Source organism: Catharus ustulatus, chromosome 7 (genome assembly GCF_009819885.2).
Source record: "Catharus ustulatus isolate bCatUst1 chromosome 7, bCatUst1.pri.v2, whole genome shotgun sequence".
NCBI lineage: Eukaryota > Metazoa > Chordata > Aves > Passeriformes > Turdidae > Catharus > Catharus ustulatus.
In genome coordinates, this window is record NC_046227.1 from 8,319,624 (window position 1) to 8,334,542 (window position 14,919).

A 14,919-nucleotide genomic window follows, 5' to 3' on the forward strand; every position below is an offset into this window, starting at 1 on the left:
CCCACAGTCCAGTAGCACTTGCCTGGTTCCTCACCCCTTCTTTCCTTTCTTGCCTCAGGCATTTCTCCTGCCTGTCTGCAACCCCACTGCACTGTGAGCTAAAAATCCTCACCTGGGAAGATGTAACTGGGGCAATTTAATAGCAGGCCTGAATGCATCAGGCTACCTCAGGTTCAGTACTTTTCCCAGGTGTTGTACAAGTCAGTTGTCCCTATTACTTTGACTGCTCTTCAGATTTAGTTTGACACCAGCTTGGTGGCACCAGTTTCCTTCACAGAGTCCTGCTTTAGCCTGTCTCGGTGTGGGAGCCCTGGAAGCGAGCAGGGATCTGTGACAAGAGGAGCTGTCATAGATCCTGCACACATTTGCAGCAGAGCCTCTTGCCTTCCCAAGGTGGAGGCCTCAAAGAAAGTATCTGCCAGGGTATTCCAGTGCTCTTACACCCCTAATTACCTTCTCATGACTAAATCATGAGCTGCCTTTTGCTCAGGTCTGCTTGTAACATCCTCCTCTTTTCCGCTTCTGATGTGGGAGCTTTCCCTTTAATGCAGCAGCTGTTCAGCTCCTGTCTGAGGGACGGGATTGAAATACCTGCAGACAAGCTGGGGATCTTTCAGATTCCTTTTGAAATGCACCTGGAAATTGCAAATTCAGTTCTTGGATGGGAAGCTGAACTGCCTGCCACCTGAGGGGAGAAGCCAGGCACGTGCTTCCTGCACGAGCAGGCAAATGGCACAGATAGAAAACACAGCCTCTATGTTTAAAGACCTCTCCCCTTCACAATTCACCCCTGTTCCACTGCAAGGCAGTCTCATGATGGTCAGTATTTTCCTAAGGCTTCAAGATTCCAGTCTTGTGATCAGATTGCTTTCATCAAATAAAATTGGCCTGAAAGCATGGGGGTGTTCAACAGGGGGGTACATCTGGCTTGCAAACCACAAGGCAAAGATTCACAACCCCTCATTATAAAGCTTTTTGGCTTTAGAGGCCATGAGTTCTTTGGAAGAAACCAGAGTAATAATATTGGAGTGCTATCGGCAGCTATTCCCAGCTGCCTTTTATTTTTAAGGTGGAACATGAAGGAATGTTTTCCCCTGGATCTGCCTCTGAGATACAGCTCAGGGCAAAAAGGATCATTCTGAAAAGTCTCTCTGTTTTGTATGACTTTTACATTTGAAATACTGGGCTTTTTATAGACTAGAAGACAAGGATTTTTAGCCAAGCTGTTTTGTCCATGGCTGTTGGCATGGGCACATTGAGAAGAGTTCACCTTGGTTGAAGTGCAGTACCAGTGCAGGTGGAGGCAGTCTTTTGTCTTTCTGGTCATGTGTGTGCTGAAATCATTTTTCCTTTGGGTGATGTAAACACACAGGGAACAAATTAAAACACAGTATCCTTTCTGCTCTGTTGGATCCCCCCAAGACTTGATTTTTTGATAGTGGGAAAAGAAAATGTGTCCAAGAGGCAAAAACGTAAAGCTGTATATAACAGCTCTAAGCTAGGATGAAAAATGTATAGAAAAAGCACCCTTTATTTCCCTCAGGTCCTGCAGCAAAACTGGGAATGATCTGCTTTATCTAAGGCAAAAATCAGATTTACTCTGAAAAAAAGTTTCTGGATTTTAAATTAAAAATTCAACCAAGTTACAAAACAAATCAAACACTGGTTACCTTTATCATCTATTTAATGAAAACTGAAGGAAATCTGTGGCCAAAGTAAAAGGCTACAGTCTAGCAGAACTCTGGCAATAAATTTGGGAGCTCCAAAATCTGGACAACAGTATATTTGGATCATGCTTTCATCTAGTGACAAAATCTTCAGAGTCACCTTCTCAACCCTTTGCTGTATGTGATCCATTTGTCTTTCTAATGCACATTGTGAATTCACCTGGCTTACATCTATGCACATACAAACATTATAATGAGGAGGAATTACTGCTGCCACCAGTGGATGTGTCTGGCCAGCTTCCAGGGAGTTCACTGATTGCTGAGGAGATGCCAGCCTTTATGAAAAACGAGTATTCTTTCAAATCACAAAATTGTTTTTGATTGAGGCTGAGTTATGAATAGCCGCTGTGTCTGCCATGGCTAAATAAGTTTACTTGGAAATCAGTGCTAGGGGCTCTGGTTGGCAAATGGCTCCGTGGCTATTGAGGGTTTTGGACCAAATTTTCTGGTGTGCAGAGAGCTGCCAGTTGGGTCTGGGCTTGCACAAAGGGACTCTGGTCCCCAAACCCCTTTGCTGGTGGCTGGCTGCTCCTCTCTGGATTGTCTGGGGGCTCCTGCTGCTAATGAGAAGTGGGGAAACAAACCTTTGGTCTGGAGGATGTGTGGGCATAGTCTGAACTTCCTCTAGTTGGTCGTGCCGCCTTTTCCCACGTGTGATCCTGCCCCGGTCTGGCTGCTTTCCCTGGTGTCTGCAGTTTGGTCAGGCTCGCTTTGCCCTCCTGTGGCTGACAGCAGATATTCAAGAGGTTCTGTGTGGTGGCTGCTCAGGGCAGACTGAGCCCTGGCATCAGGCTGGACTTGCCCACAAGCCCAACCCTTCTGCTCAGTCAACTCCTCAAGGGTGGTGATTTAGGGTTTGCTTTTAAGCACAAACTCAGGTGCCTTATCATTGCCCAAGTTGTTCTGAACAGCTCTGACTGGACTAGCTAATAGACATGACTGGTTTAGGATTTATTTATTCACCCTAAAGTACAACCAAATTTTTAAGAGGAGAAGCTCACTGCTGGTTCTTCTTCCTCTAACTTCAGACAAAATAACTCATGGTAACAAAAACTCTTCTGGTAAGAGGGGAAGCATTCAAAATCACTTATTGAAATATATAATTAATAATAATTTAAAATAATGTTCATATTGCTAGCCTCCTGCAGAACTGTTGCACCTTTAGATCTATGGCTTCAGCCTGTTGATGTTGATTCCTCTGTTGGTTTATTTCCAGCTGCTGATTTGTTTCTAGAAGGTACTAAAACAGGTACAGAGAGGGGAAATGTTTACTGGCTCTGTTGTTGCATTCTCAGGCACTGCAGAGGCAGGTGTTTGACTTCATCCTGAGGAACTGGAGGTGTCATGCGTGACACATTTATAGATTATTATTTATTATATAAATAATATATATAATTTATATCACTATTTCCAGATTTATGGCTGCTGCATGACAGGGTGACTTACTGGAAGTGGGAGGGGATTTTTTTCATTGTCAGTAGGATTTTTAATGGGAAAATAAAAAAAGTCACATTTTTATAATTGGGAAGTGGAAACTACTGAAATAAGGGAAGCTGTTGATGTTTGCATCTGATCTCTTAGATCAGCAGGTACTGGCTGGCTGTGGTTCCAGTTTCAGCATGGTTCATGGATATCCTTGGGATATTTTGATTTCTAGGTGGAGAAATGAGAGGACAGCATGAACACACACAAAATAAAACTTTCTTAAGAAATATGTCCTTAGTATACTACAAATGGATTTGTGATTATCTTGTAATTCTTTAAAATAGCTGAAATTTAAGGAGTTTAGGTCAGGTAAGGGCTCTTATTCTCTGGTATGTGTGTGATTCTGCATGAACCTCACAAACAGTTAAGAGATTTATGAAGAGGAATGGGGGAAAGGAGAGCAAACTTGAGCTGTATGAATTGCAGTGCTCTAAAATAAACCACCTGACATAAATGCAGTAGACTGAGGAAAGCCATCTGACAATCCAAGGAAAACCAGCCATTAAAGCAAGTGGGAGCTCTTCCCTACTGTGGACATGCTGCTACCCTGGGTAAGCTGGCCCAGCACATGTGCTCCATAGTAATGGGGTAGCATTTTAAGTGGATCCTTTTCTCCTATTTTTGAGCATTAATTGGTGGTCCAAGCATCTGTTATTGGCTGTGCATCCTCCTGGCTAAATTCCTGAAATTGCTCTTAGAGTTTGTGGAGGATGCACCCTGGGAAAAAATTGAGAATTCCTGTTTGAAGTGTGCATTTGATGCATTTTGCGTTTAAAAAAATTTAAAATACAGAGTTTGGGAGTCAAATTGATTTTTTTCTGTTTTGCTAGAAGAGCAGGTAACCAATTCTTATCCCTCTTAGAGCATAGTTGTTCTATCCCTAAGCTCTGAAAAATCTAGCATTCTTTCAGAGAGAGTAAGAAAATCTCTCCATTTGATGCTAGAACAGTGTTCCCTTTTCTCTCCTTTTATAAAAGAGGCTGTTGAGGATTCTGCACTGCAGGCTTTTGCAGCCACAGGTCCAGGTGCAGGAACTGGTGCATTCAAGTGGTCAGGAATCCACTCCTCAGCTGTGGCAGTAATGATTCCACACAGCTTACCCAGAGATGGGTGCTGTGCTTTGGAAGGTATGTCCCTGCCTGCAGCCACAAAATTTCCAAAGCAGGACTGGGACCCAAATGCGATTATCATGTGAGTCAGAATGTAATTATGAATGCAGGAGGGGATGTGGGAGTGCAAACTATGTTTGATATGGTAAAATCTTCAGTGTGCTGCAGTTCTCAGCCTGAAGTTCTGCACCTATTGAAGATTTCTAAAGTTAGAGCTTTGGAGTTGCTTTAATGTGAAATATTTATTTTTACATTACAAAGAAAATAATGGCCTAGGAAAAAAAAATCTAGGGAAGGTGTTCACAAAACACCAAGATTAGGACTGTGAAAAATTGCATAGAAAAATGCTTTCAGGTTGATGCTTCAGAGCCAAAGTGGCACGAGTTCTCAGATGTGACAAGCAATCACCATCTCCTCTTGGATGCTCCAGGAGCTGCTGAGTGCTCAGTGTGTGTTTGAAAATGAGGCCACTGATTTAGGCTTTTGTGTGGGGACTTAATGGCCTGATCTGAGGCTTCCACTTCAGAAGGGTCTGACTGGATTCACACAAACCCTTTGAGTCAGAGTATACAATTCTGTATTTCCTGTGGCCTCTGGGAGACTTAACTCCAGTTTTGCATTTCATATGCTGGGATTGTTTATAGCCCCAGGAGGAGGGGAGGTATTTCAAGCAGTGCTGTTTGGAGGACTGGTCAATCTCCTAAAACTGCCTGGTGTTTGCATTCCTGCAGGCAGAGGGTAGCAAAAAGCTGAGTGGATACTTGATGTGACTTGGGGAGGGCTGACTCAGCAATGCCCTCACTTCCACCCTTGCCAGTGAACAGACCTGGAGCTCAGTGCTGCAAGGGTCTGGTCCCACCATCTCCAAGTATGTCATTCCTGGCAGAGAGCTTTGTCCAACCTGCTTTAACCAGCAGCTGATGGTGGTGGCTCCTCAGCCTCTATTAGTGATTGAATCTCACTAGTGATTCATGGTGGCTGCTGGTAAAGAGCATCCCCTCGCCCCTTCTGATGCTCCAACTCACTGCTGACATCTCAGGTCATTACTTTCCCCCCTCATCTCATTACTTTCCCTGCTTCTTTTAGGAACGTAATACCTAGAGGATTCCTTCCTGGTTTTGTGAAGTCCTCCTTGTACCTGACATTTAATTACCTTTTCATTCAATCCTCGCTTTGTGCAGCACGGTTGAAAGAATGATGACAAATGCATCATGTCCTAGTTTCTGTTCCTTTGACACTCTTGGCTCTCTGACTGGCCTGTAGCTCTGTGAGGGCAGTACTTCAGCCAAGGTCTAAGGACTCTTGGCTCTGCTGTTATTTTTGCTCCATAGGGATTTCTTACAGGTACTGTGTTTTATGATCTAAGTCTTTTTGCAGCAATATGATTTTGACACACATTAATTTTAAGATTCCTTACAAACACCCCAGAAGTATTCCTGTGCCACTGCCATGCCCTTCCCTGTTTCATACAGGTGCTTATCTTTACTAAGTATAGACCACTGCATTTTTTTTCTTTCCCGGATTACCTTTTTTTAAACTGTTTGTTCTTCAGCTTTATCAAAACCATGTTCATTCTAGCTCTGTTGTCAAACTTCCTTAAAGCTTTTGTCATCTGAAGGATTAGTAAGCATGTTCTTTTCTATCATCCAGATTATTTATGAAAGCGTTCAAGTCTCCCAAGACAGATCATCATGGAAAATATCCTTTCAATTTGACAGTGAACCACTGATACAGCTTTCTGAGAACAGAGTTTCTTCTGTAGTCTAGGTCATGTATCCCTTTTTAATGATTATGTCTGCAAGGAAAGCCTTGCTAAGGGCAAAATGTCTGTCATTGCTGCTGTTTTAAAAAGAAGGGAAGCACGAGATGATCATGGATTCTCAGGCAAGTTTTGTCCAGTCCTACTACATGATCCCATTAAAACAGGAACAAACGTGATGAACAGGCCAAGGAGAAAGAAATGGGCATGGGGGGGAATTTCCTTTCCCTATTTATTTTCCTCTGAGCTCTCTGGGGTTTGGATGAGCCAGCTTAGGAGAGCTGTGTGTTGGGGAGCCCATTCCCGTGGGTCTCTTTGGTGTGATCCTGCTGTCCCTGGCCAGGCTGTGCCTGCACACCCCAGCAGGGACGTGCTGGCTGGACATGCTCTCACTCTGCCCTGCCAGCCCTGACCTCCCAAACAAGGGCTGGCCCTGGGGAGCTCAGCAGCAGCAGCAGCTTTAATTGCTTTCAACTTGAGGTGCAGCCAGCAAACGCACCAGCTCCGAGAGCTGCTGTCTCAGCAGGGCTGTGTTCACAGGAGGTTTAATGAGGAGAATGCAGATGGGTGCTGGAGAGCTGGGTTTTGCCCTTTTCCTGCCTGCCTTGGCAAGAGGGGTTCTGCCCTGCCAGCCTGCAGCCTGAGGGGCACAGGGAGGGCTCAGGAAGAGATGCTGAGTGGAAGGCAGCCAGGTGATCTGCCCTGGCCCCTCTCTTATTTCACCTGGTGAGCAGGAGGCCAATCTACACAGAGATTTGAGGTATTTGATGTATTTATAGTTCTGCACAGAAAGGGGAGCTGGGTGGCAAATCCCCAAAGCCACCATAAAGATTACCAAAACTTTTGACTATTGATATACTTTAGGAAACAAAGGCATCATTGTTCATTGGCTACAAGTTACCTAGTTCTCTTATGAATTAGTGTTATATCTTCCATTGGTTCATGAATCTCTTGCTTTGCAAGCTAATTAGTCCATATGCTCAGTCACCCTTTTCTTTTGGGTTGGGGCATTTTTTGGGTGGGTGGCCATGAGTTGGTGGTTGTGATCTGTCCTTTTATACAGCTGGAGCTGATTCAGCACAGTTGCTGTGGAGCTTTATTAGTTTTATCCTCATCTTGGGAGTATATCTGCCAAATGTCTTTGTGGCCCATAAATTCTGATCTTTTTTGGTGCACTTTACAAGGGTACATCCTGTGGGGGTCAATCAGACCCAAGCATCATCTTAAAACCATGGGAGTCCAGTCTTTAGACCTTCATTGCAGTTAGGGTGAGCAGAACTCCACCAGTGTTGCCCCCTGGGAATTGGCATGTAAATATTTATATCCTTATGAGGATTGGTACTGGAAGGTTCTCTGTTCCCTTTCTTGTTATTGGTTAAGATTTACTGCAGGGATTTAAATATTCCTAACCCTTGTTCCTCATTGGACCCCCACCCTACCTTTTATATACTCTGTATCCACCCTGGACCTCACTGTTTGGAGTGCTCCTATACCTTCCCTTTGGATTGTCCTGTTTGCTGTTTTTATTGTTTATTAAAAGTTTTTCTGTTTCACATCACTCCATCAAGCGTGTCCTTTTATTCTATCACCATGTTACTCTTGACCAGCGTGGTCCTGAGGTGGCAGCAGACCAGGCTGTGCCACAGCATCCTTCTCCCTGAGTTTTGGTAACCTCCAGGCTGTCCCAGGTGTGGCAGCTCACAAATGGCTGCACCAAGACTCTGTGCTGCTGGACATGAAATAAATATTCTTTACAAATGCACACACACTGGACATACTGTAATTTTAAGCACAAGACCTTGTGGAAGGAAAATATGGCCTTTGCATGAACACACACTGACTCATGCTGAGTTTTTCGGGTCCAAAAAATTCCTGTCCTGCGGTGTTGCAGCCTGAGCTGTCCTGAGGAGATAGCCCTGACCCACCCTCAGCTGGGGTGAACTGTGGCTTTTCCCAGAGAGTTTCCAACCCATGTTCCCTGTCGGATAAGCAGCCTTGAAGATCCATAATGTCAGAGGAAGGGGAAATCCTGTGAACTGAGCCCCACCTATATGCAGAAGAGAAAATGCGTCTGTGTGTCCTTGGGTTTTGCCTGTGCTGCGCAGCATCCCACATAAATTAGTGATGAATCATAACTCAGTGACGAACTCCAGTCCCCGACACTACCTCTCTTCCCTTCCTTATCTTCTGGCTGCTGCCTTGCTTCGTGCTAAGCAAGTCACCAGACCATAATAGTTCAGTGATTCTTGCATAGATGGCTTGAAATTATGGGCTGGGGAAGGAAAAAAACCACCAGTGCTAAGTATTAAAAGCATGTCATAACTCTAATGCTGTAATAAGGAGATATTTCATAGCATAGATGTTAGTCACTGCTAATGGGAAGCATCACACATAAATAACATTCCCATCTGGTTAAATATTTTCCACTGGAAGGTAATTCCCAACTACACGCTTTTTCCTGAAGCACACACTGTCTCCTGCTTTGGCCTGATGCTTGGCCACGCAGGCATGCAGATATTGGGTAGTGAGGCATGTTAAGCCTTTAGTACCACAGCCTTATCTTAATTGATATTCATAACATTCTGACATTTTGATGGGGAGAGGAGGAGAAGGCAGAGCTGTGAATTGAAAGCACTTGTGTATGTGAGGGATCCAGAGAAAGTTGATTTCTCATGAAGGTATGATATAAACTGAGCTGGAGAAAATGCTGGTTCTTTCATCTCCCGAGGCACCCGAGTTACCTTTGTGTTATGGCAGGGCAGATTTTCAGTTAAATTGAAGTGCAATAGTGGAGCCAGCAATAATAATAATTCTTACTTTTGTATTGTTCCAGTAAGTGGTGCTAAGGACCTGCTCCTTGGTTCCCTCTCCTGTGCTTTCAGGGTGAGTTAGGTGGATCTGACACTCACAGCTTGTTAATCACCAGAACCCCAGGTAAAAATAACTGGATACTTTAAGTGCTGTAAGGTTTTTCTATTGAAATTCAATAGCACCCTGGATGTTTGTCTTAGCTCTTGTACTGTGTGTGCATTGTAGGAGTTTCATCATCACAGCATAAACGCATCTGCGGCCGTGTTGAGATGGAGCAGGAAATGGGGTGGGAGGTTTGAAGCTGCCACAGTGTTTTTTTTGTTAAGTTTGGCAATTTCATTTCAAACCCTTTCATTTGGCTTATTGTGAGTGGGTAAATATAGTACTTGAGAGTGGTTCAAGCCATACAAAAAGATGTTGTGCTGCAAAGAGCATTGTGGACTTCAGAGAATCATAACCACCCTTTTTCAGGAAAGGACAAATGACATGTACCTCTTGTGTGTTTACTCTTAGATTCTGTTCCTGTTTTGACATCAGGAGCACAGTTGCATTCATGTGATGTTTTCATTTTGAATTTATGTTCTCATACCAAGACGAAGGATGTGTTTGGAAATGGTGAATTTCAGAGGATGGGATTGTTGTAGATCAAAGGACTATGATTTTGAAGAAGAGGAAGATGGTCTTTAATTTTTATTTTTTTTGTTAAACATTATTTTTGACACTAAAGTCTGTGTCGTCTGATTTCTGCCATTTGTATTCAGGGTGCTCTGGTCCCTAAACAGAACAAAGCCAAGATTAAATAGCAAGACTGTGCCCTGCCTTCTGGGGAGCAGCTAAGAAATCTCCATGGCTGTTGTAAGTTCCTTCAGTGTTAGCTGGGGCTACACTGTTGTTTGTCAGGTGATGTTCTCATTGTCATAGATGTGATAAGCACCTGTCAGCTTCTGGCTGGCATCCAGCTGCAGGGACCCAGCTTAAACAGAGAGGGATTTGTTTCTAAATGCTGGTGTCCTGGAAATTCAGGACAATTAAACTGAACTACCTGGTGCCTAATAAGTTAATTTTCCACACTTGCAAACATCAATCGGTTGGCTTAACAAGCAATACATTATTAAAGGGAATTAAGTTCCCTTAGTTTGTACTGCTTTCTGCCCATATTACCCCAGGCAGCAAATGCTTGTCTTTGGTTTTCCCACAGATGCAGCATTTTTGCTTGCCTGAAGCCCCCAGGTTACCCATAAATGCTGATTGTCATCTGGTGGGAGATGCTGCTGCCTCAGGTGCTCACCAATATGGGCAAAGGATGCCTGATCAGAGCCCTGTTTGACTGAGTGAGGGGAATGCATGAGCTCCTGGCCTTTTTTGGGTCTCTGCTGGGGACCCCTTCCATACTCCATAGCTTCCCTTAGACAAAGTGTTGGGGCAGGATTCCTGATGAGAGCTTGGAGCTCTAAGGGACTGGAAAATACTGCAGGCCTTGTCCATGCATTGTTTACTGCATTCCTTGCATTGATACTCATGACAGAAATCTGCTCCTGGATATGCAGACTCTGTGCTTGTGTTAGTTCCAGGTAATGTGTACATTGCAGGGAGCGATTTGCCCATCAGGCATGCCTTTCAATCACAGAGCATTCCCATATTAGGAGTTCCAGGTTTTCACATTGCTGTGACAGTTTGCTGAAAACAGATGCACATAACCTCACGAGCCCTGGTACATGAAAACTCCCCTCTAAGCAGAGGAAAGGGAGCAATTAACTCTTGCTTTGTGTTCGTGCCTTTCGGTGTCACCAACAGCAGCGCTGGCCACAAGTGATGTCACAGAGTCCATGGCTAACAAGCAGGAGAGAAAAATCCACGTTTTGACAGCCTTGTAATGCCCTGTTTATTTGTATAATAGATTTGAATGCCATGTAAAGTTTGGATCTGCACTTAGCTGTCCCCAGCTCCCTTGATCTGTCTCCCAGCTGCAGTAGATCGGTCTCTCAGCTGCTGCTGCCGCCTCTCTAATCTGCACTTTGATTCTGTAGGCATTTCTTATCTGCTGGCTGTGGTCTGTTTGACACGTCCAGCTATGAAAGGAAAAACAGGCTGTTGAGAACTCGTGTGATAATGCTTCTGCCCCGGTACAAAGGAACTTTATGTTCCTTGTGGACTTGCCATGTGCGCGCAAAGCAGAGTGTCTTAAAATTCTTAGAAGCACTGAGCTATTAAATGCCAGTGTTACCCCAATTCATTTTGTGGGTGTGAGCTGATGTACCCCTGTTGCTATCAGTGGAGCTGTATGTGTTTTTTAGAGAAAATTTCAGAGCTGCATAGTTCCTGGAGCTTGTGATGATGTGGTTTTACTAAATCTGCTCATGAAGATTAATCTTTTTGCCTGTATGTCTGTATCTTAAGGGCTGTCCCTGGAGACAAAACCCTGGGGTCAGAAGCCCCACAGGATGATGTGGGGCCCAGATGAGTGAGCACAGGCAGTGAGTTGGTGTCAGAAGTGCCCAGGCTGGTGCAGCTGGCAGGCTGGGGTGGGTTACAGGATGTGCCGTGCCCTGGCCAGGCTAAAGTTCATCCTGAGCAATAGGACTGCCTGTGTGACACGGCCCTGGTGCTGGAGCCTCCTGTACCTGCAGGGGAAGCTCCTGTGTTGTGAGGCACATTTCTGCACCAGCCCCCTCTCCACAGTGTACCATCTGCCTTATCTAGGCTCATGCAGTAATTTCACGATTATAAGCCGCACCATTTTGACTAAAATTTTGGTCCGAACCTGAAGTGCAGCTTATTATCAGGTGCGGCTTATATATGGACAAAGAACAAAAAGTTGCTGTTTTAGTTTGGAGGACAGGTGTCTGCTGAGAAAGGCAGGAGCTTCTCTTTGAAATAGAGAATGTAAACCCCCTCCCTCCAAATTATTATAATTTTGAAATCAAGGGGCTCTCACGCAAAGATATGGGAATTAGGAATAACAGTTCTTTTCTAGGGAAATTAAAATAGAAATACAGTACTACAAAGAAACAAACTCCAAACCCTGACAAAGTCAGAGTACAACCTGACACCCCGTCAGGCAGGGTGTTGGTAGCAGTCCCATTAAACGGTGGCTGCATCCTCCTGCAGTGACAGATGTGATTCAGTTGGAGCAGTGCTCCTGTACAAGGTGCAGTTTCCCCCTGGAGGTCCAGTGGTGATGTGGAGAAATCCGGTTTTCCTCTGGAGTCCAGTGGAGAAAGGGGCTCCCTTAGTGTCCCAAACCTCTGTTTTTATCTTGGTAAGAAATGTTGGGCTCTTCCCCCTGGCTGGAGCAACTTCCAATGGGATGCAGTAATTTTATCAGTCCCACAGTGGGACTCAATGGCCATGAGCAGAAAATGACTCTCTGGAGGAAGGATGGGTTGTGAAAAGATAAAGAACAATGCCCTGCCTGGTTTCAATGGATGGCCCATTAGCAGAATATCTGCCGTTGAGATAAGGATCACTGCCCCCACCCTCAACAGATGGTGATAAAATAGATACCTTTTATCACACTCTGTATTGTAACATGCGGCTTATAATCAGGTGCGGCTTATGTATGGACAAAGAATGAAAAGTTGCCAATAGCCGGAAGTGCGGCTTATACTCAGTGCGGCTTGTAATCGTGAAATTACTGTAAGTTTATTTTACTGTGTGTGCAAATCACAATTATTTTACAAATTAAAATTACATAAGCAGGCTTGAAATTTGGACTCCTTGGTCTGCCTTCCAGCTCCATTTGGGATGCCAGCTACCAATGCCCACTCTGCCTACCATTTTTCTCTTCTGACCTGAAAAAGCTGGTGTAAAAGAAAATAAGCTGCCTCTGCTTTACCTCCTGCTTTCCTGTGGTTTCAATGACACAAACCTGCTCCTTCAGGGGCATAAGGCTACGGGTAAGTGTGTTGCTGGAGCTGTGATATACATAACCAGCTGTTCATCTTCTCTAAGTGAGGAAGAAAATCACCCAGAGGAGCAATGGCTGTCCCTGAGGCAGCAGCTGATGTGGATTTATGAGCCTGTAGCAGACATAATCAACCTATTTAGTTTTCCCAAAGCAGGAAGCGAAGCTCTCCTGTGGGAACAGACCTTCTGTACCCTTCAGCAGAACAGATCTTGCTTCCTGGGTGATTCTGCTCCATGGGAGCCATAAGCTGGGTGTTGTGGCACTTCAGCTGCAGGAAGCTTGCTCACCTGCTTGTGGAACAAGATCTGCTGAGGCTGCTGGGGGCTTTACATCACCTGGCAGGTATCACTGCATCCTAGAGCTTTGGAAATAGCTTCCTAATGGAATCCTGCCTGCCTGGCAAAAAGCCTGTACTCGTCCTTGCTTTTTCACTGCTTTGAGTGAAAAAGATAGAGCCAGTCTTTCTGAAATAGAGTTTTGCTTACCCCCCTCCTCAGCAGTGACCTGGTTCAGCACTACTCCCTGAGCAGACAGCAGTGTCCAGGTACAGCCAACACTGTTGAACCTGGGGCTGGTTTACAGAGAGAGAGAGAGCACATGAAATTTAATGGCAAACAGTGCACAAGTGAACTGTGCTGCTTCCCATTCTGGCTTTTTCTCCTTTGAATTGAGGGCAGGGCAGACTGAGCAACAAGGGCCAGGGGTGAGCCAGGGCTCAGGGAGGTGTGTGTGCCTGGAAGTGGCTCCTGAGAGGGAAATCCCTCCTTTGCCTCTGCTGAGACTGGGGAACGCAGGAACTGTTTGAGAGCAGAGCCTCTGGTTGTTTGGATGCTCGCTTATCGCTGCGAGGCAAGTGCCTGGATGCAATCCTCCCCGGGGAAACCTGGTGTTATTTCCACTGCTCACTCTTTATTGTGGCAGTATCTGAGAGCCACAGCCACAGTTCAGGGCCCCCTTGTGCAGGGAACTGATTGTGAGCAGGGTTGGGATGAAAGGCGACAGCTCCTCCGGGGCTGCCTGAAGTTTGATGTTTTTTCTCAAGTTTTATGGAAGAAAACCATTCATTCTTAAATGAGTGTTGCAGCTGATGGTATTTATGGCAATATAGCCCCTTTCAGCATTTTCCTTCAGCATGTGGGCACTGGAAGGCTGAGGTCTGGGAAAATGAGTTTGTAGGTCAAATTGCAAAGGGGGTGTTGAATTCAGGTGGCACATTATGGTGGCAGGTTCTGGCATTTTTAGGCAGCACCTGTGTTTTCAAGAAAATCTGAGGTACAGTTAGGTTTGAGAAGATGTAGAAGTCATCTTCAAGGGGGAAACTGTTTCCCATCTGTTGGAAGATTTAGTAAGAACGTGTTTAAACATTTGCATGGTGGCAGGGTAAAGAAGTTGGTAAATATCTTTGGAAATTTTCATTGTTTTCTGTTAAGTGTGACCTTTTCTTACCTGCCTTTTTCTATTTTATTTTGTTAACTGAGTTTGGTTTTGCTTTTCTTTTTATTTTTTTAATGAAAAGAACTCCCTGGGAGTTACTGTAGATCTTCTTCAGAACTCCTTTGTAAGACACTGGATTTTTTTGCTTGTCTAATTCGTGCTGAGAAGCAGCGTAGCCCACAGGAAGCACCATTAATTTCAAAGAACCAATCAGCTTTATTAAGGCTATTAGTTGAGATTATTAGGTGAGAGTTTGTGCAATATTGAAAGTGCCAAGCTATTACCAAATTTTGCATTGATTTTTTTTTTTTTCCAATTGTCATATTTTTTGACAAGCGTTGTAATTGTTTACTGGAAAAGGAAATGAGTATTCATGTTTCCTCTTTTGCTGCCTCTCTGTTTTAGAGAGAGGAGTAATTCATTATCTCACGGATAGAAAACAATTAAAGTGGTGTTTCCTTCGTGACTGCCTGATAATGGAGTAACAAAACTCAGACCCACAGCTCTTACCAGGGTTCTTGGGAGGGAGACAAGTGCTGTGTGCAGCTGAGCTGGCATCAGAAATGTCTCATTTCTTGTGTGCTGGGGCTGATTGAAATCTCCCTGCAAGCTACTCTATTAGGTATGCTTATGCACTGCTGGAAAAAAATGCAGGCAGTGGAAGAAAATACCACTGCAAGCACACCC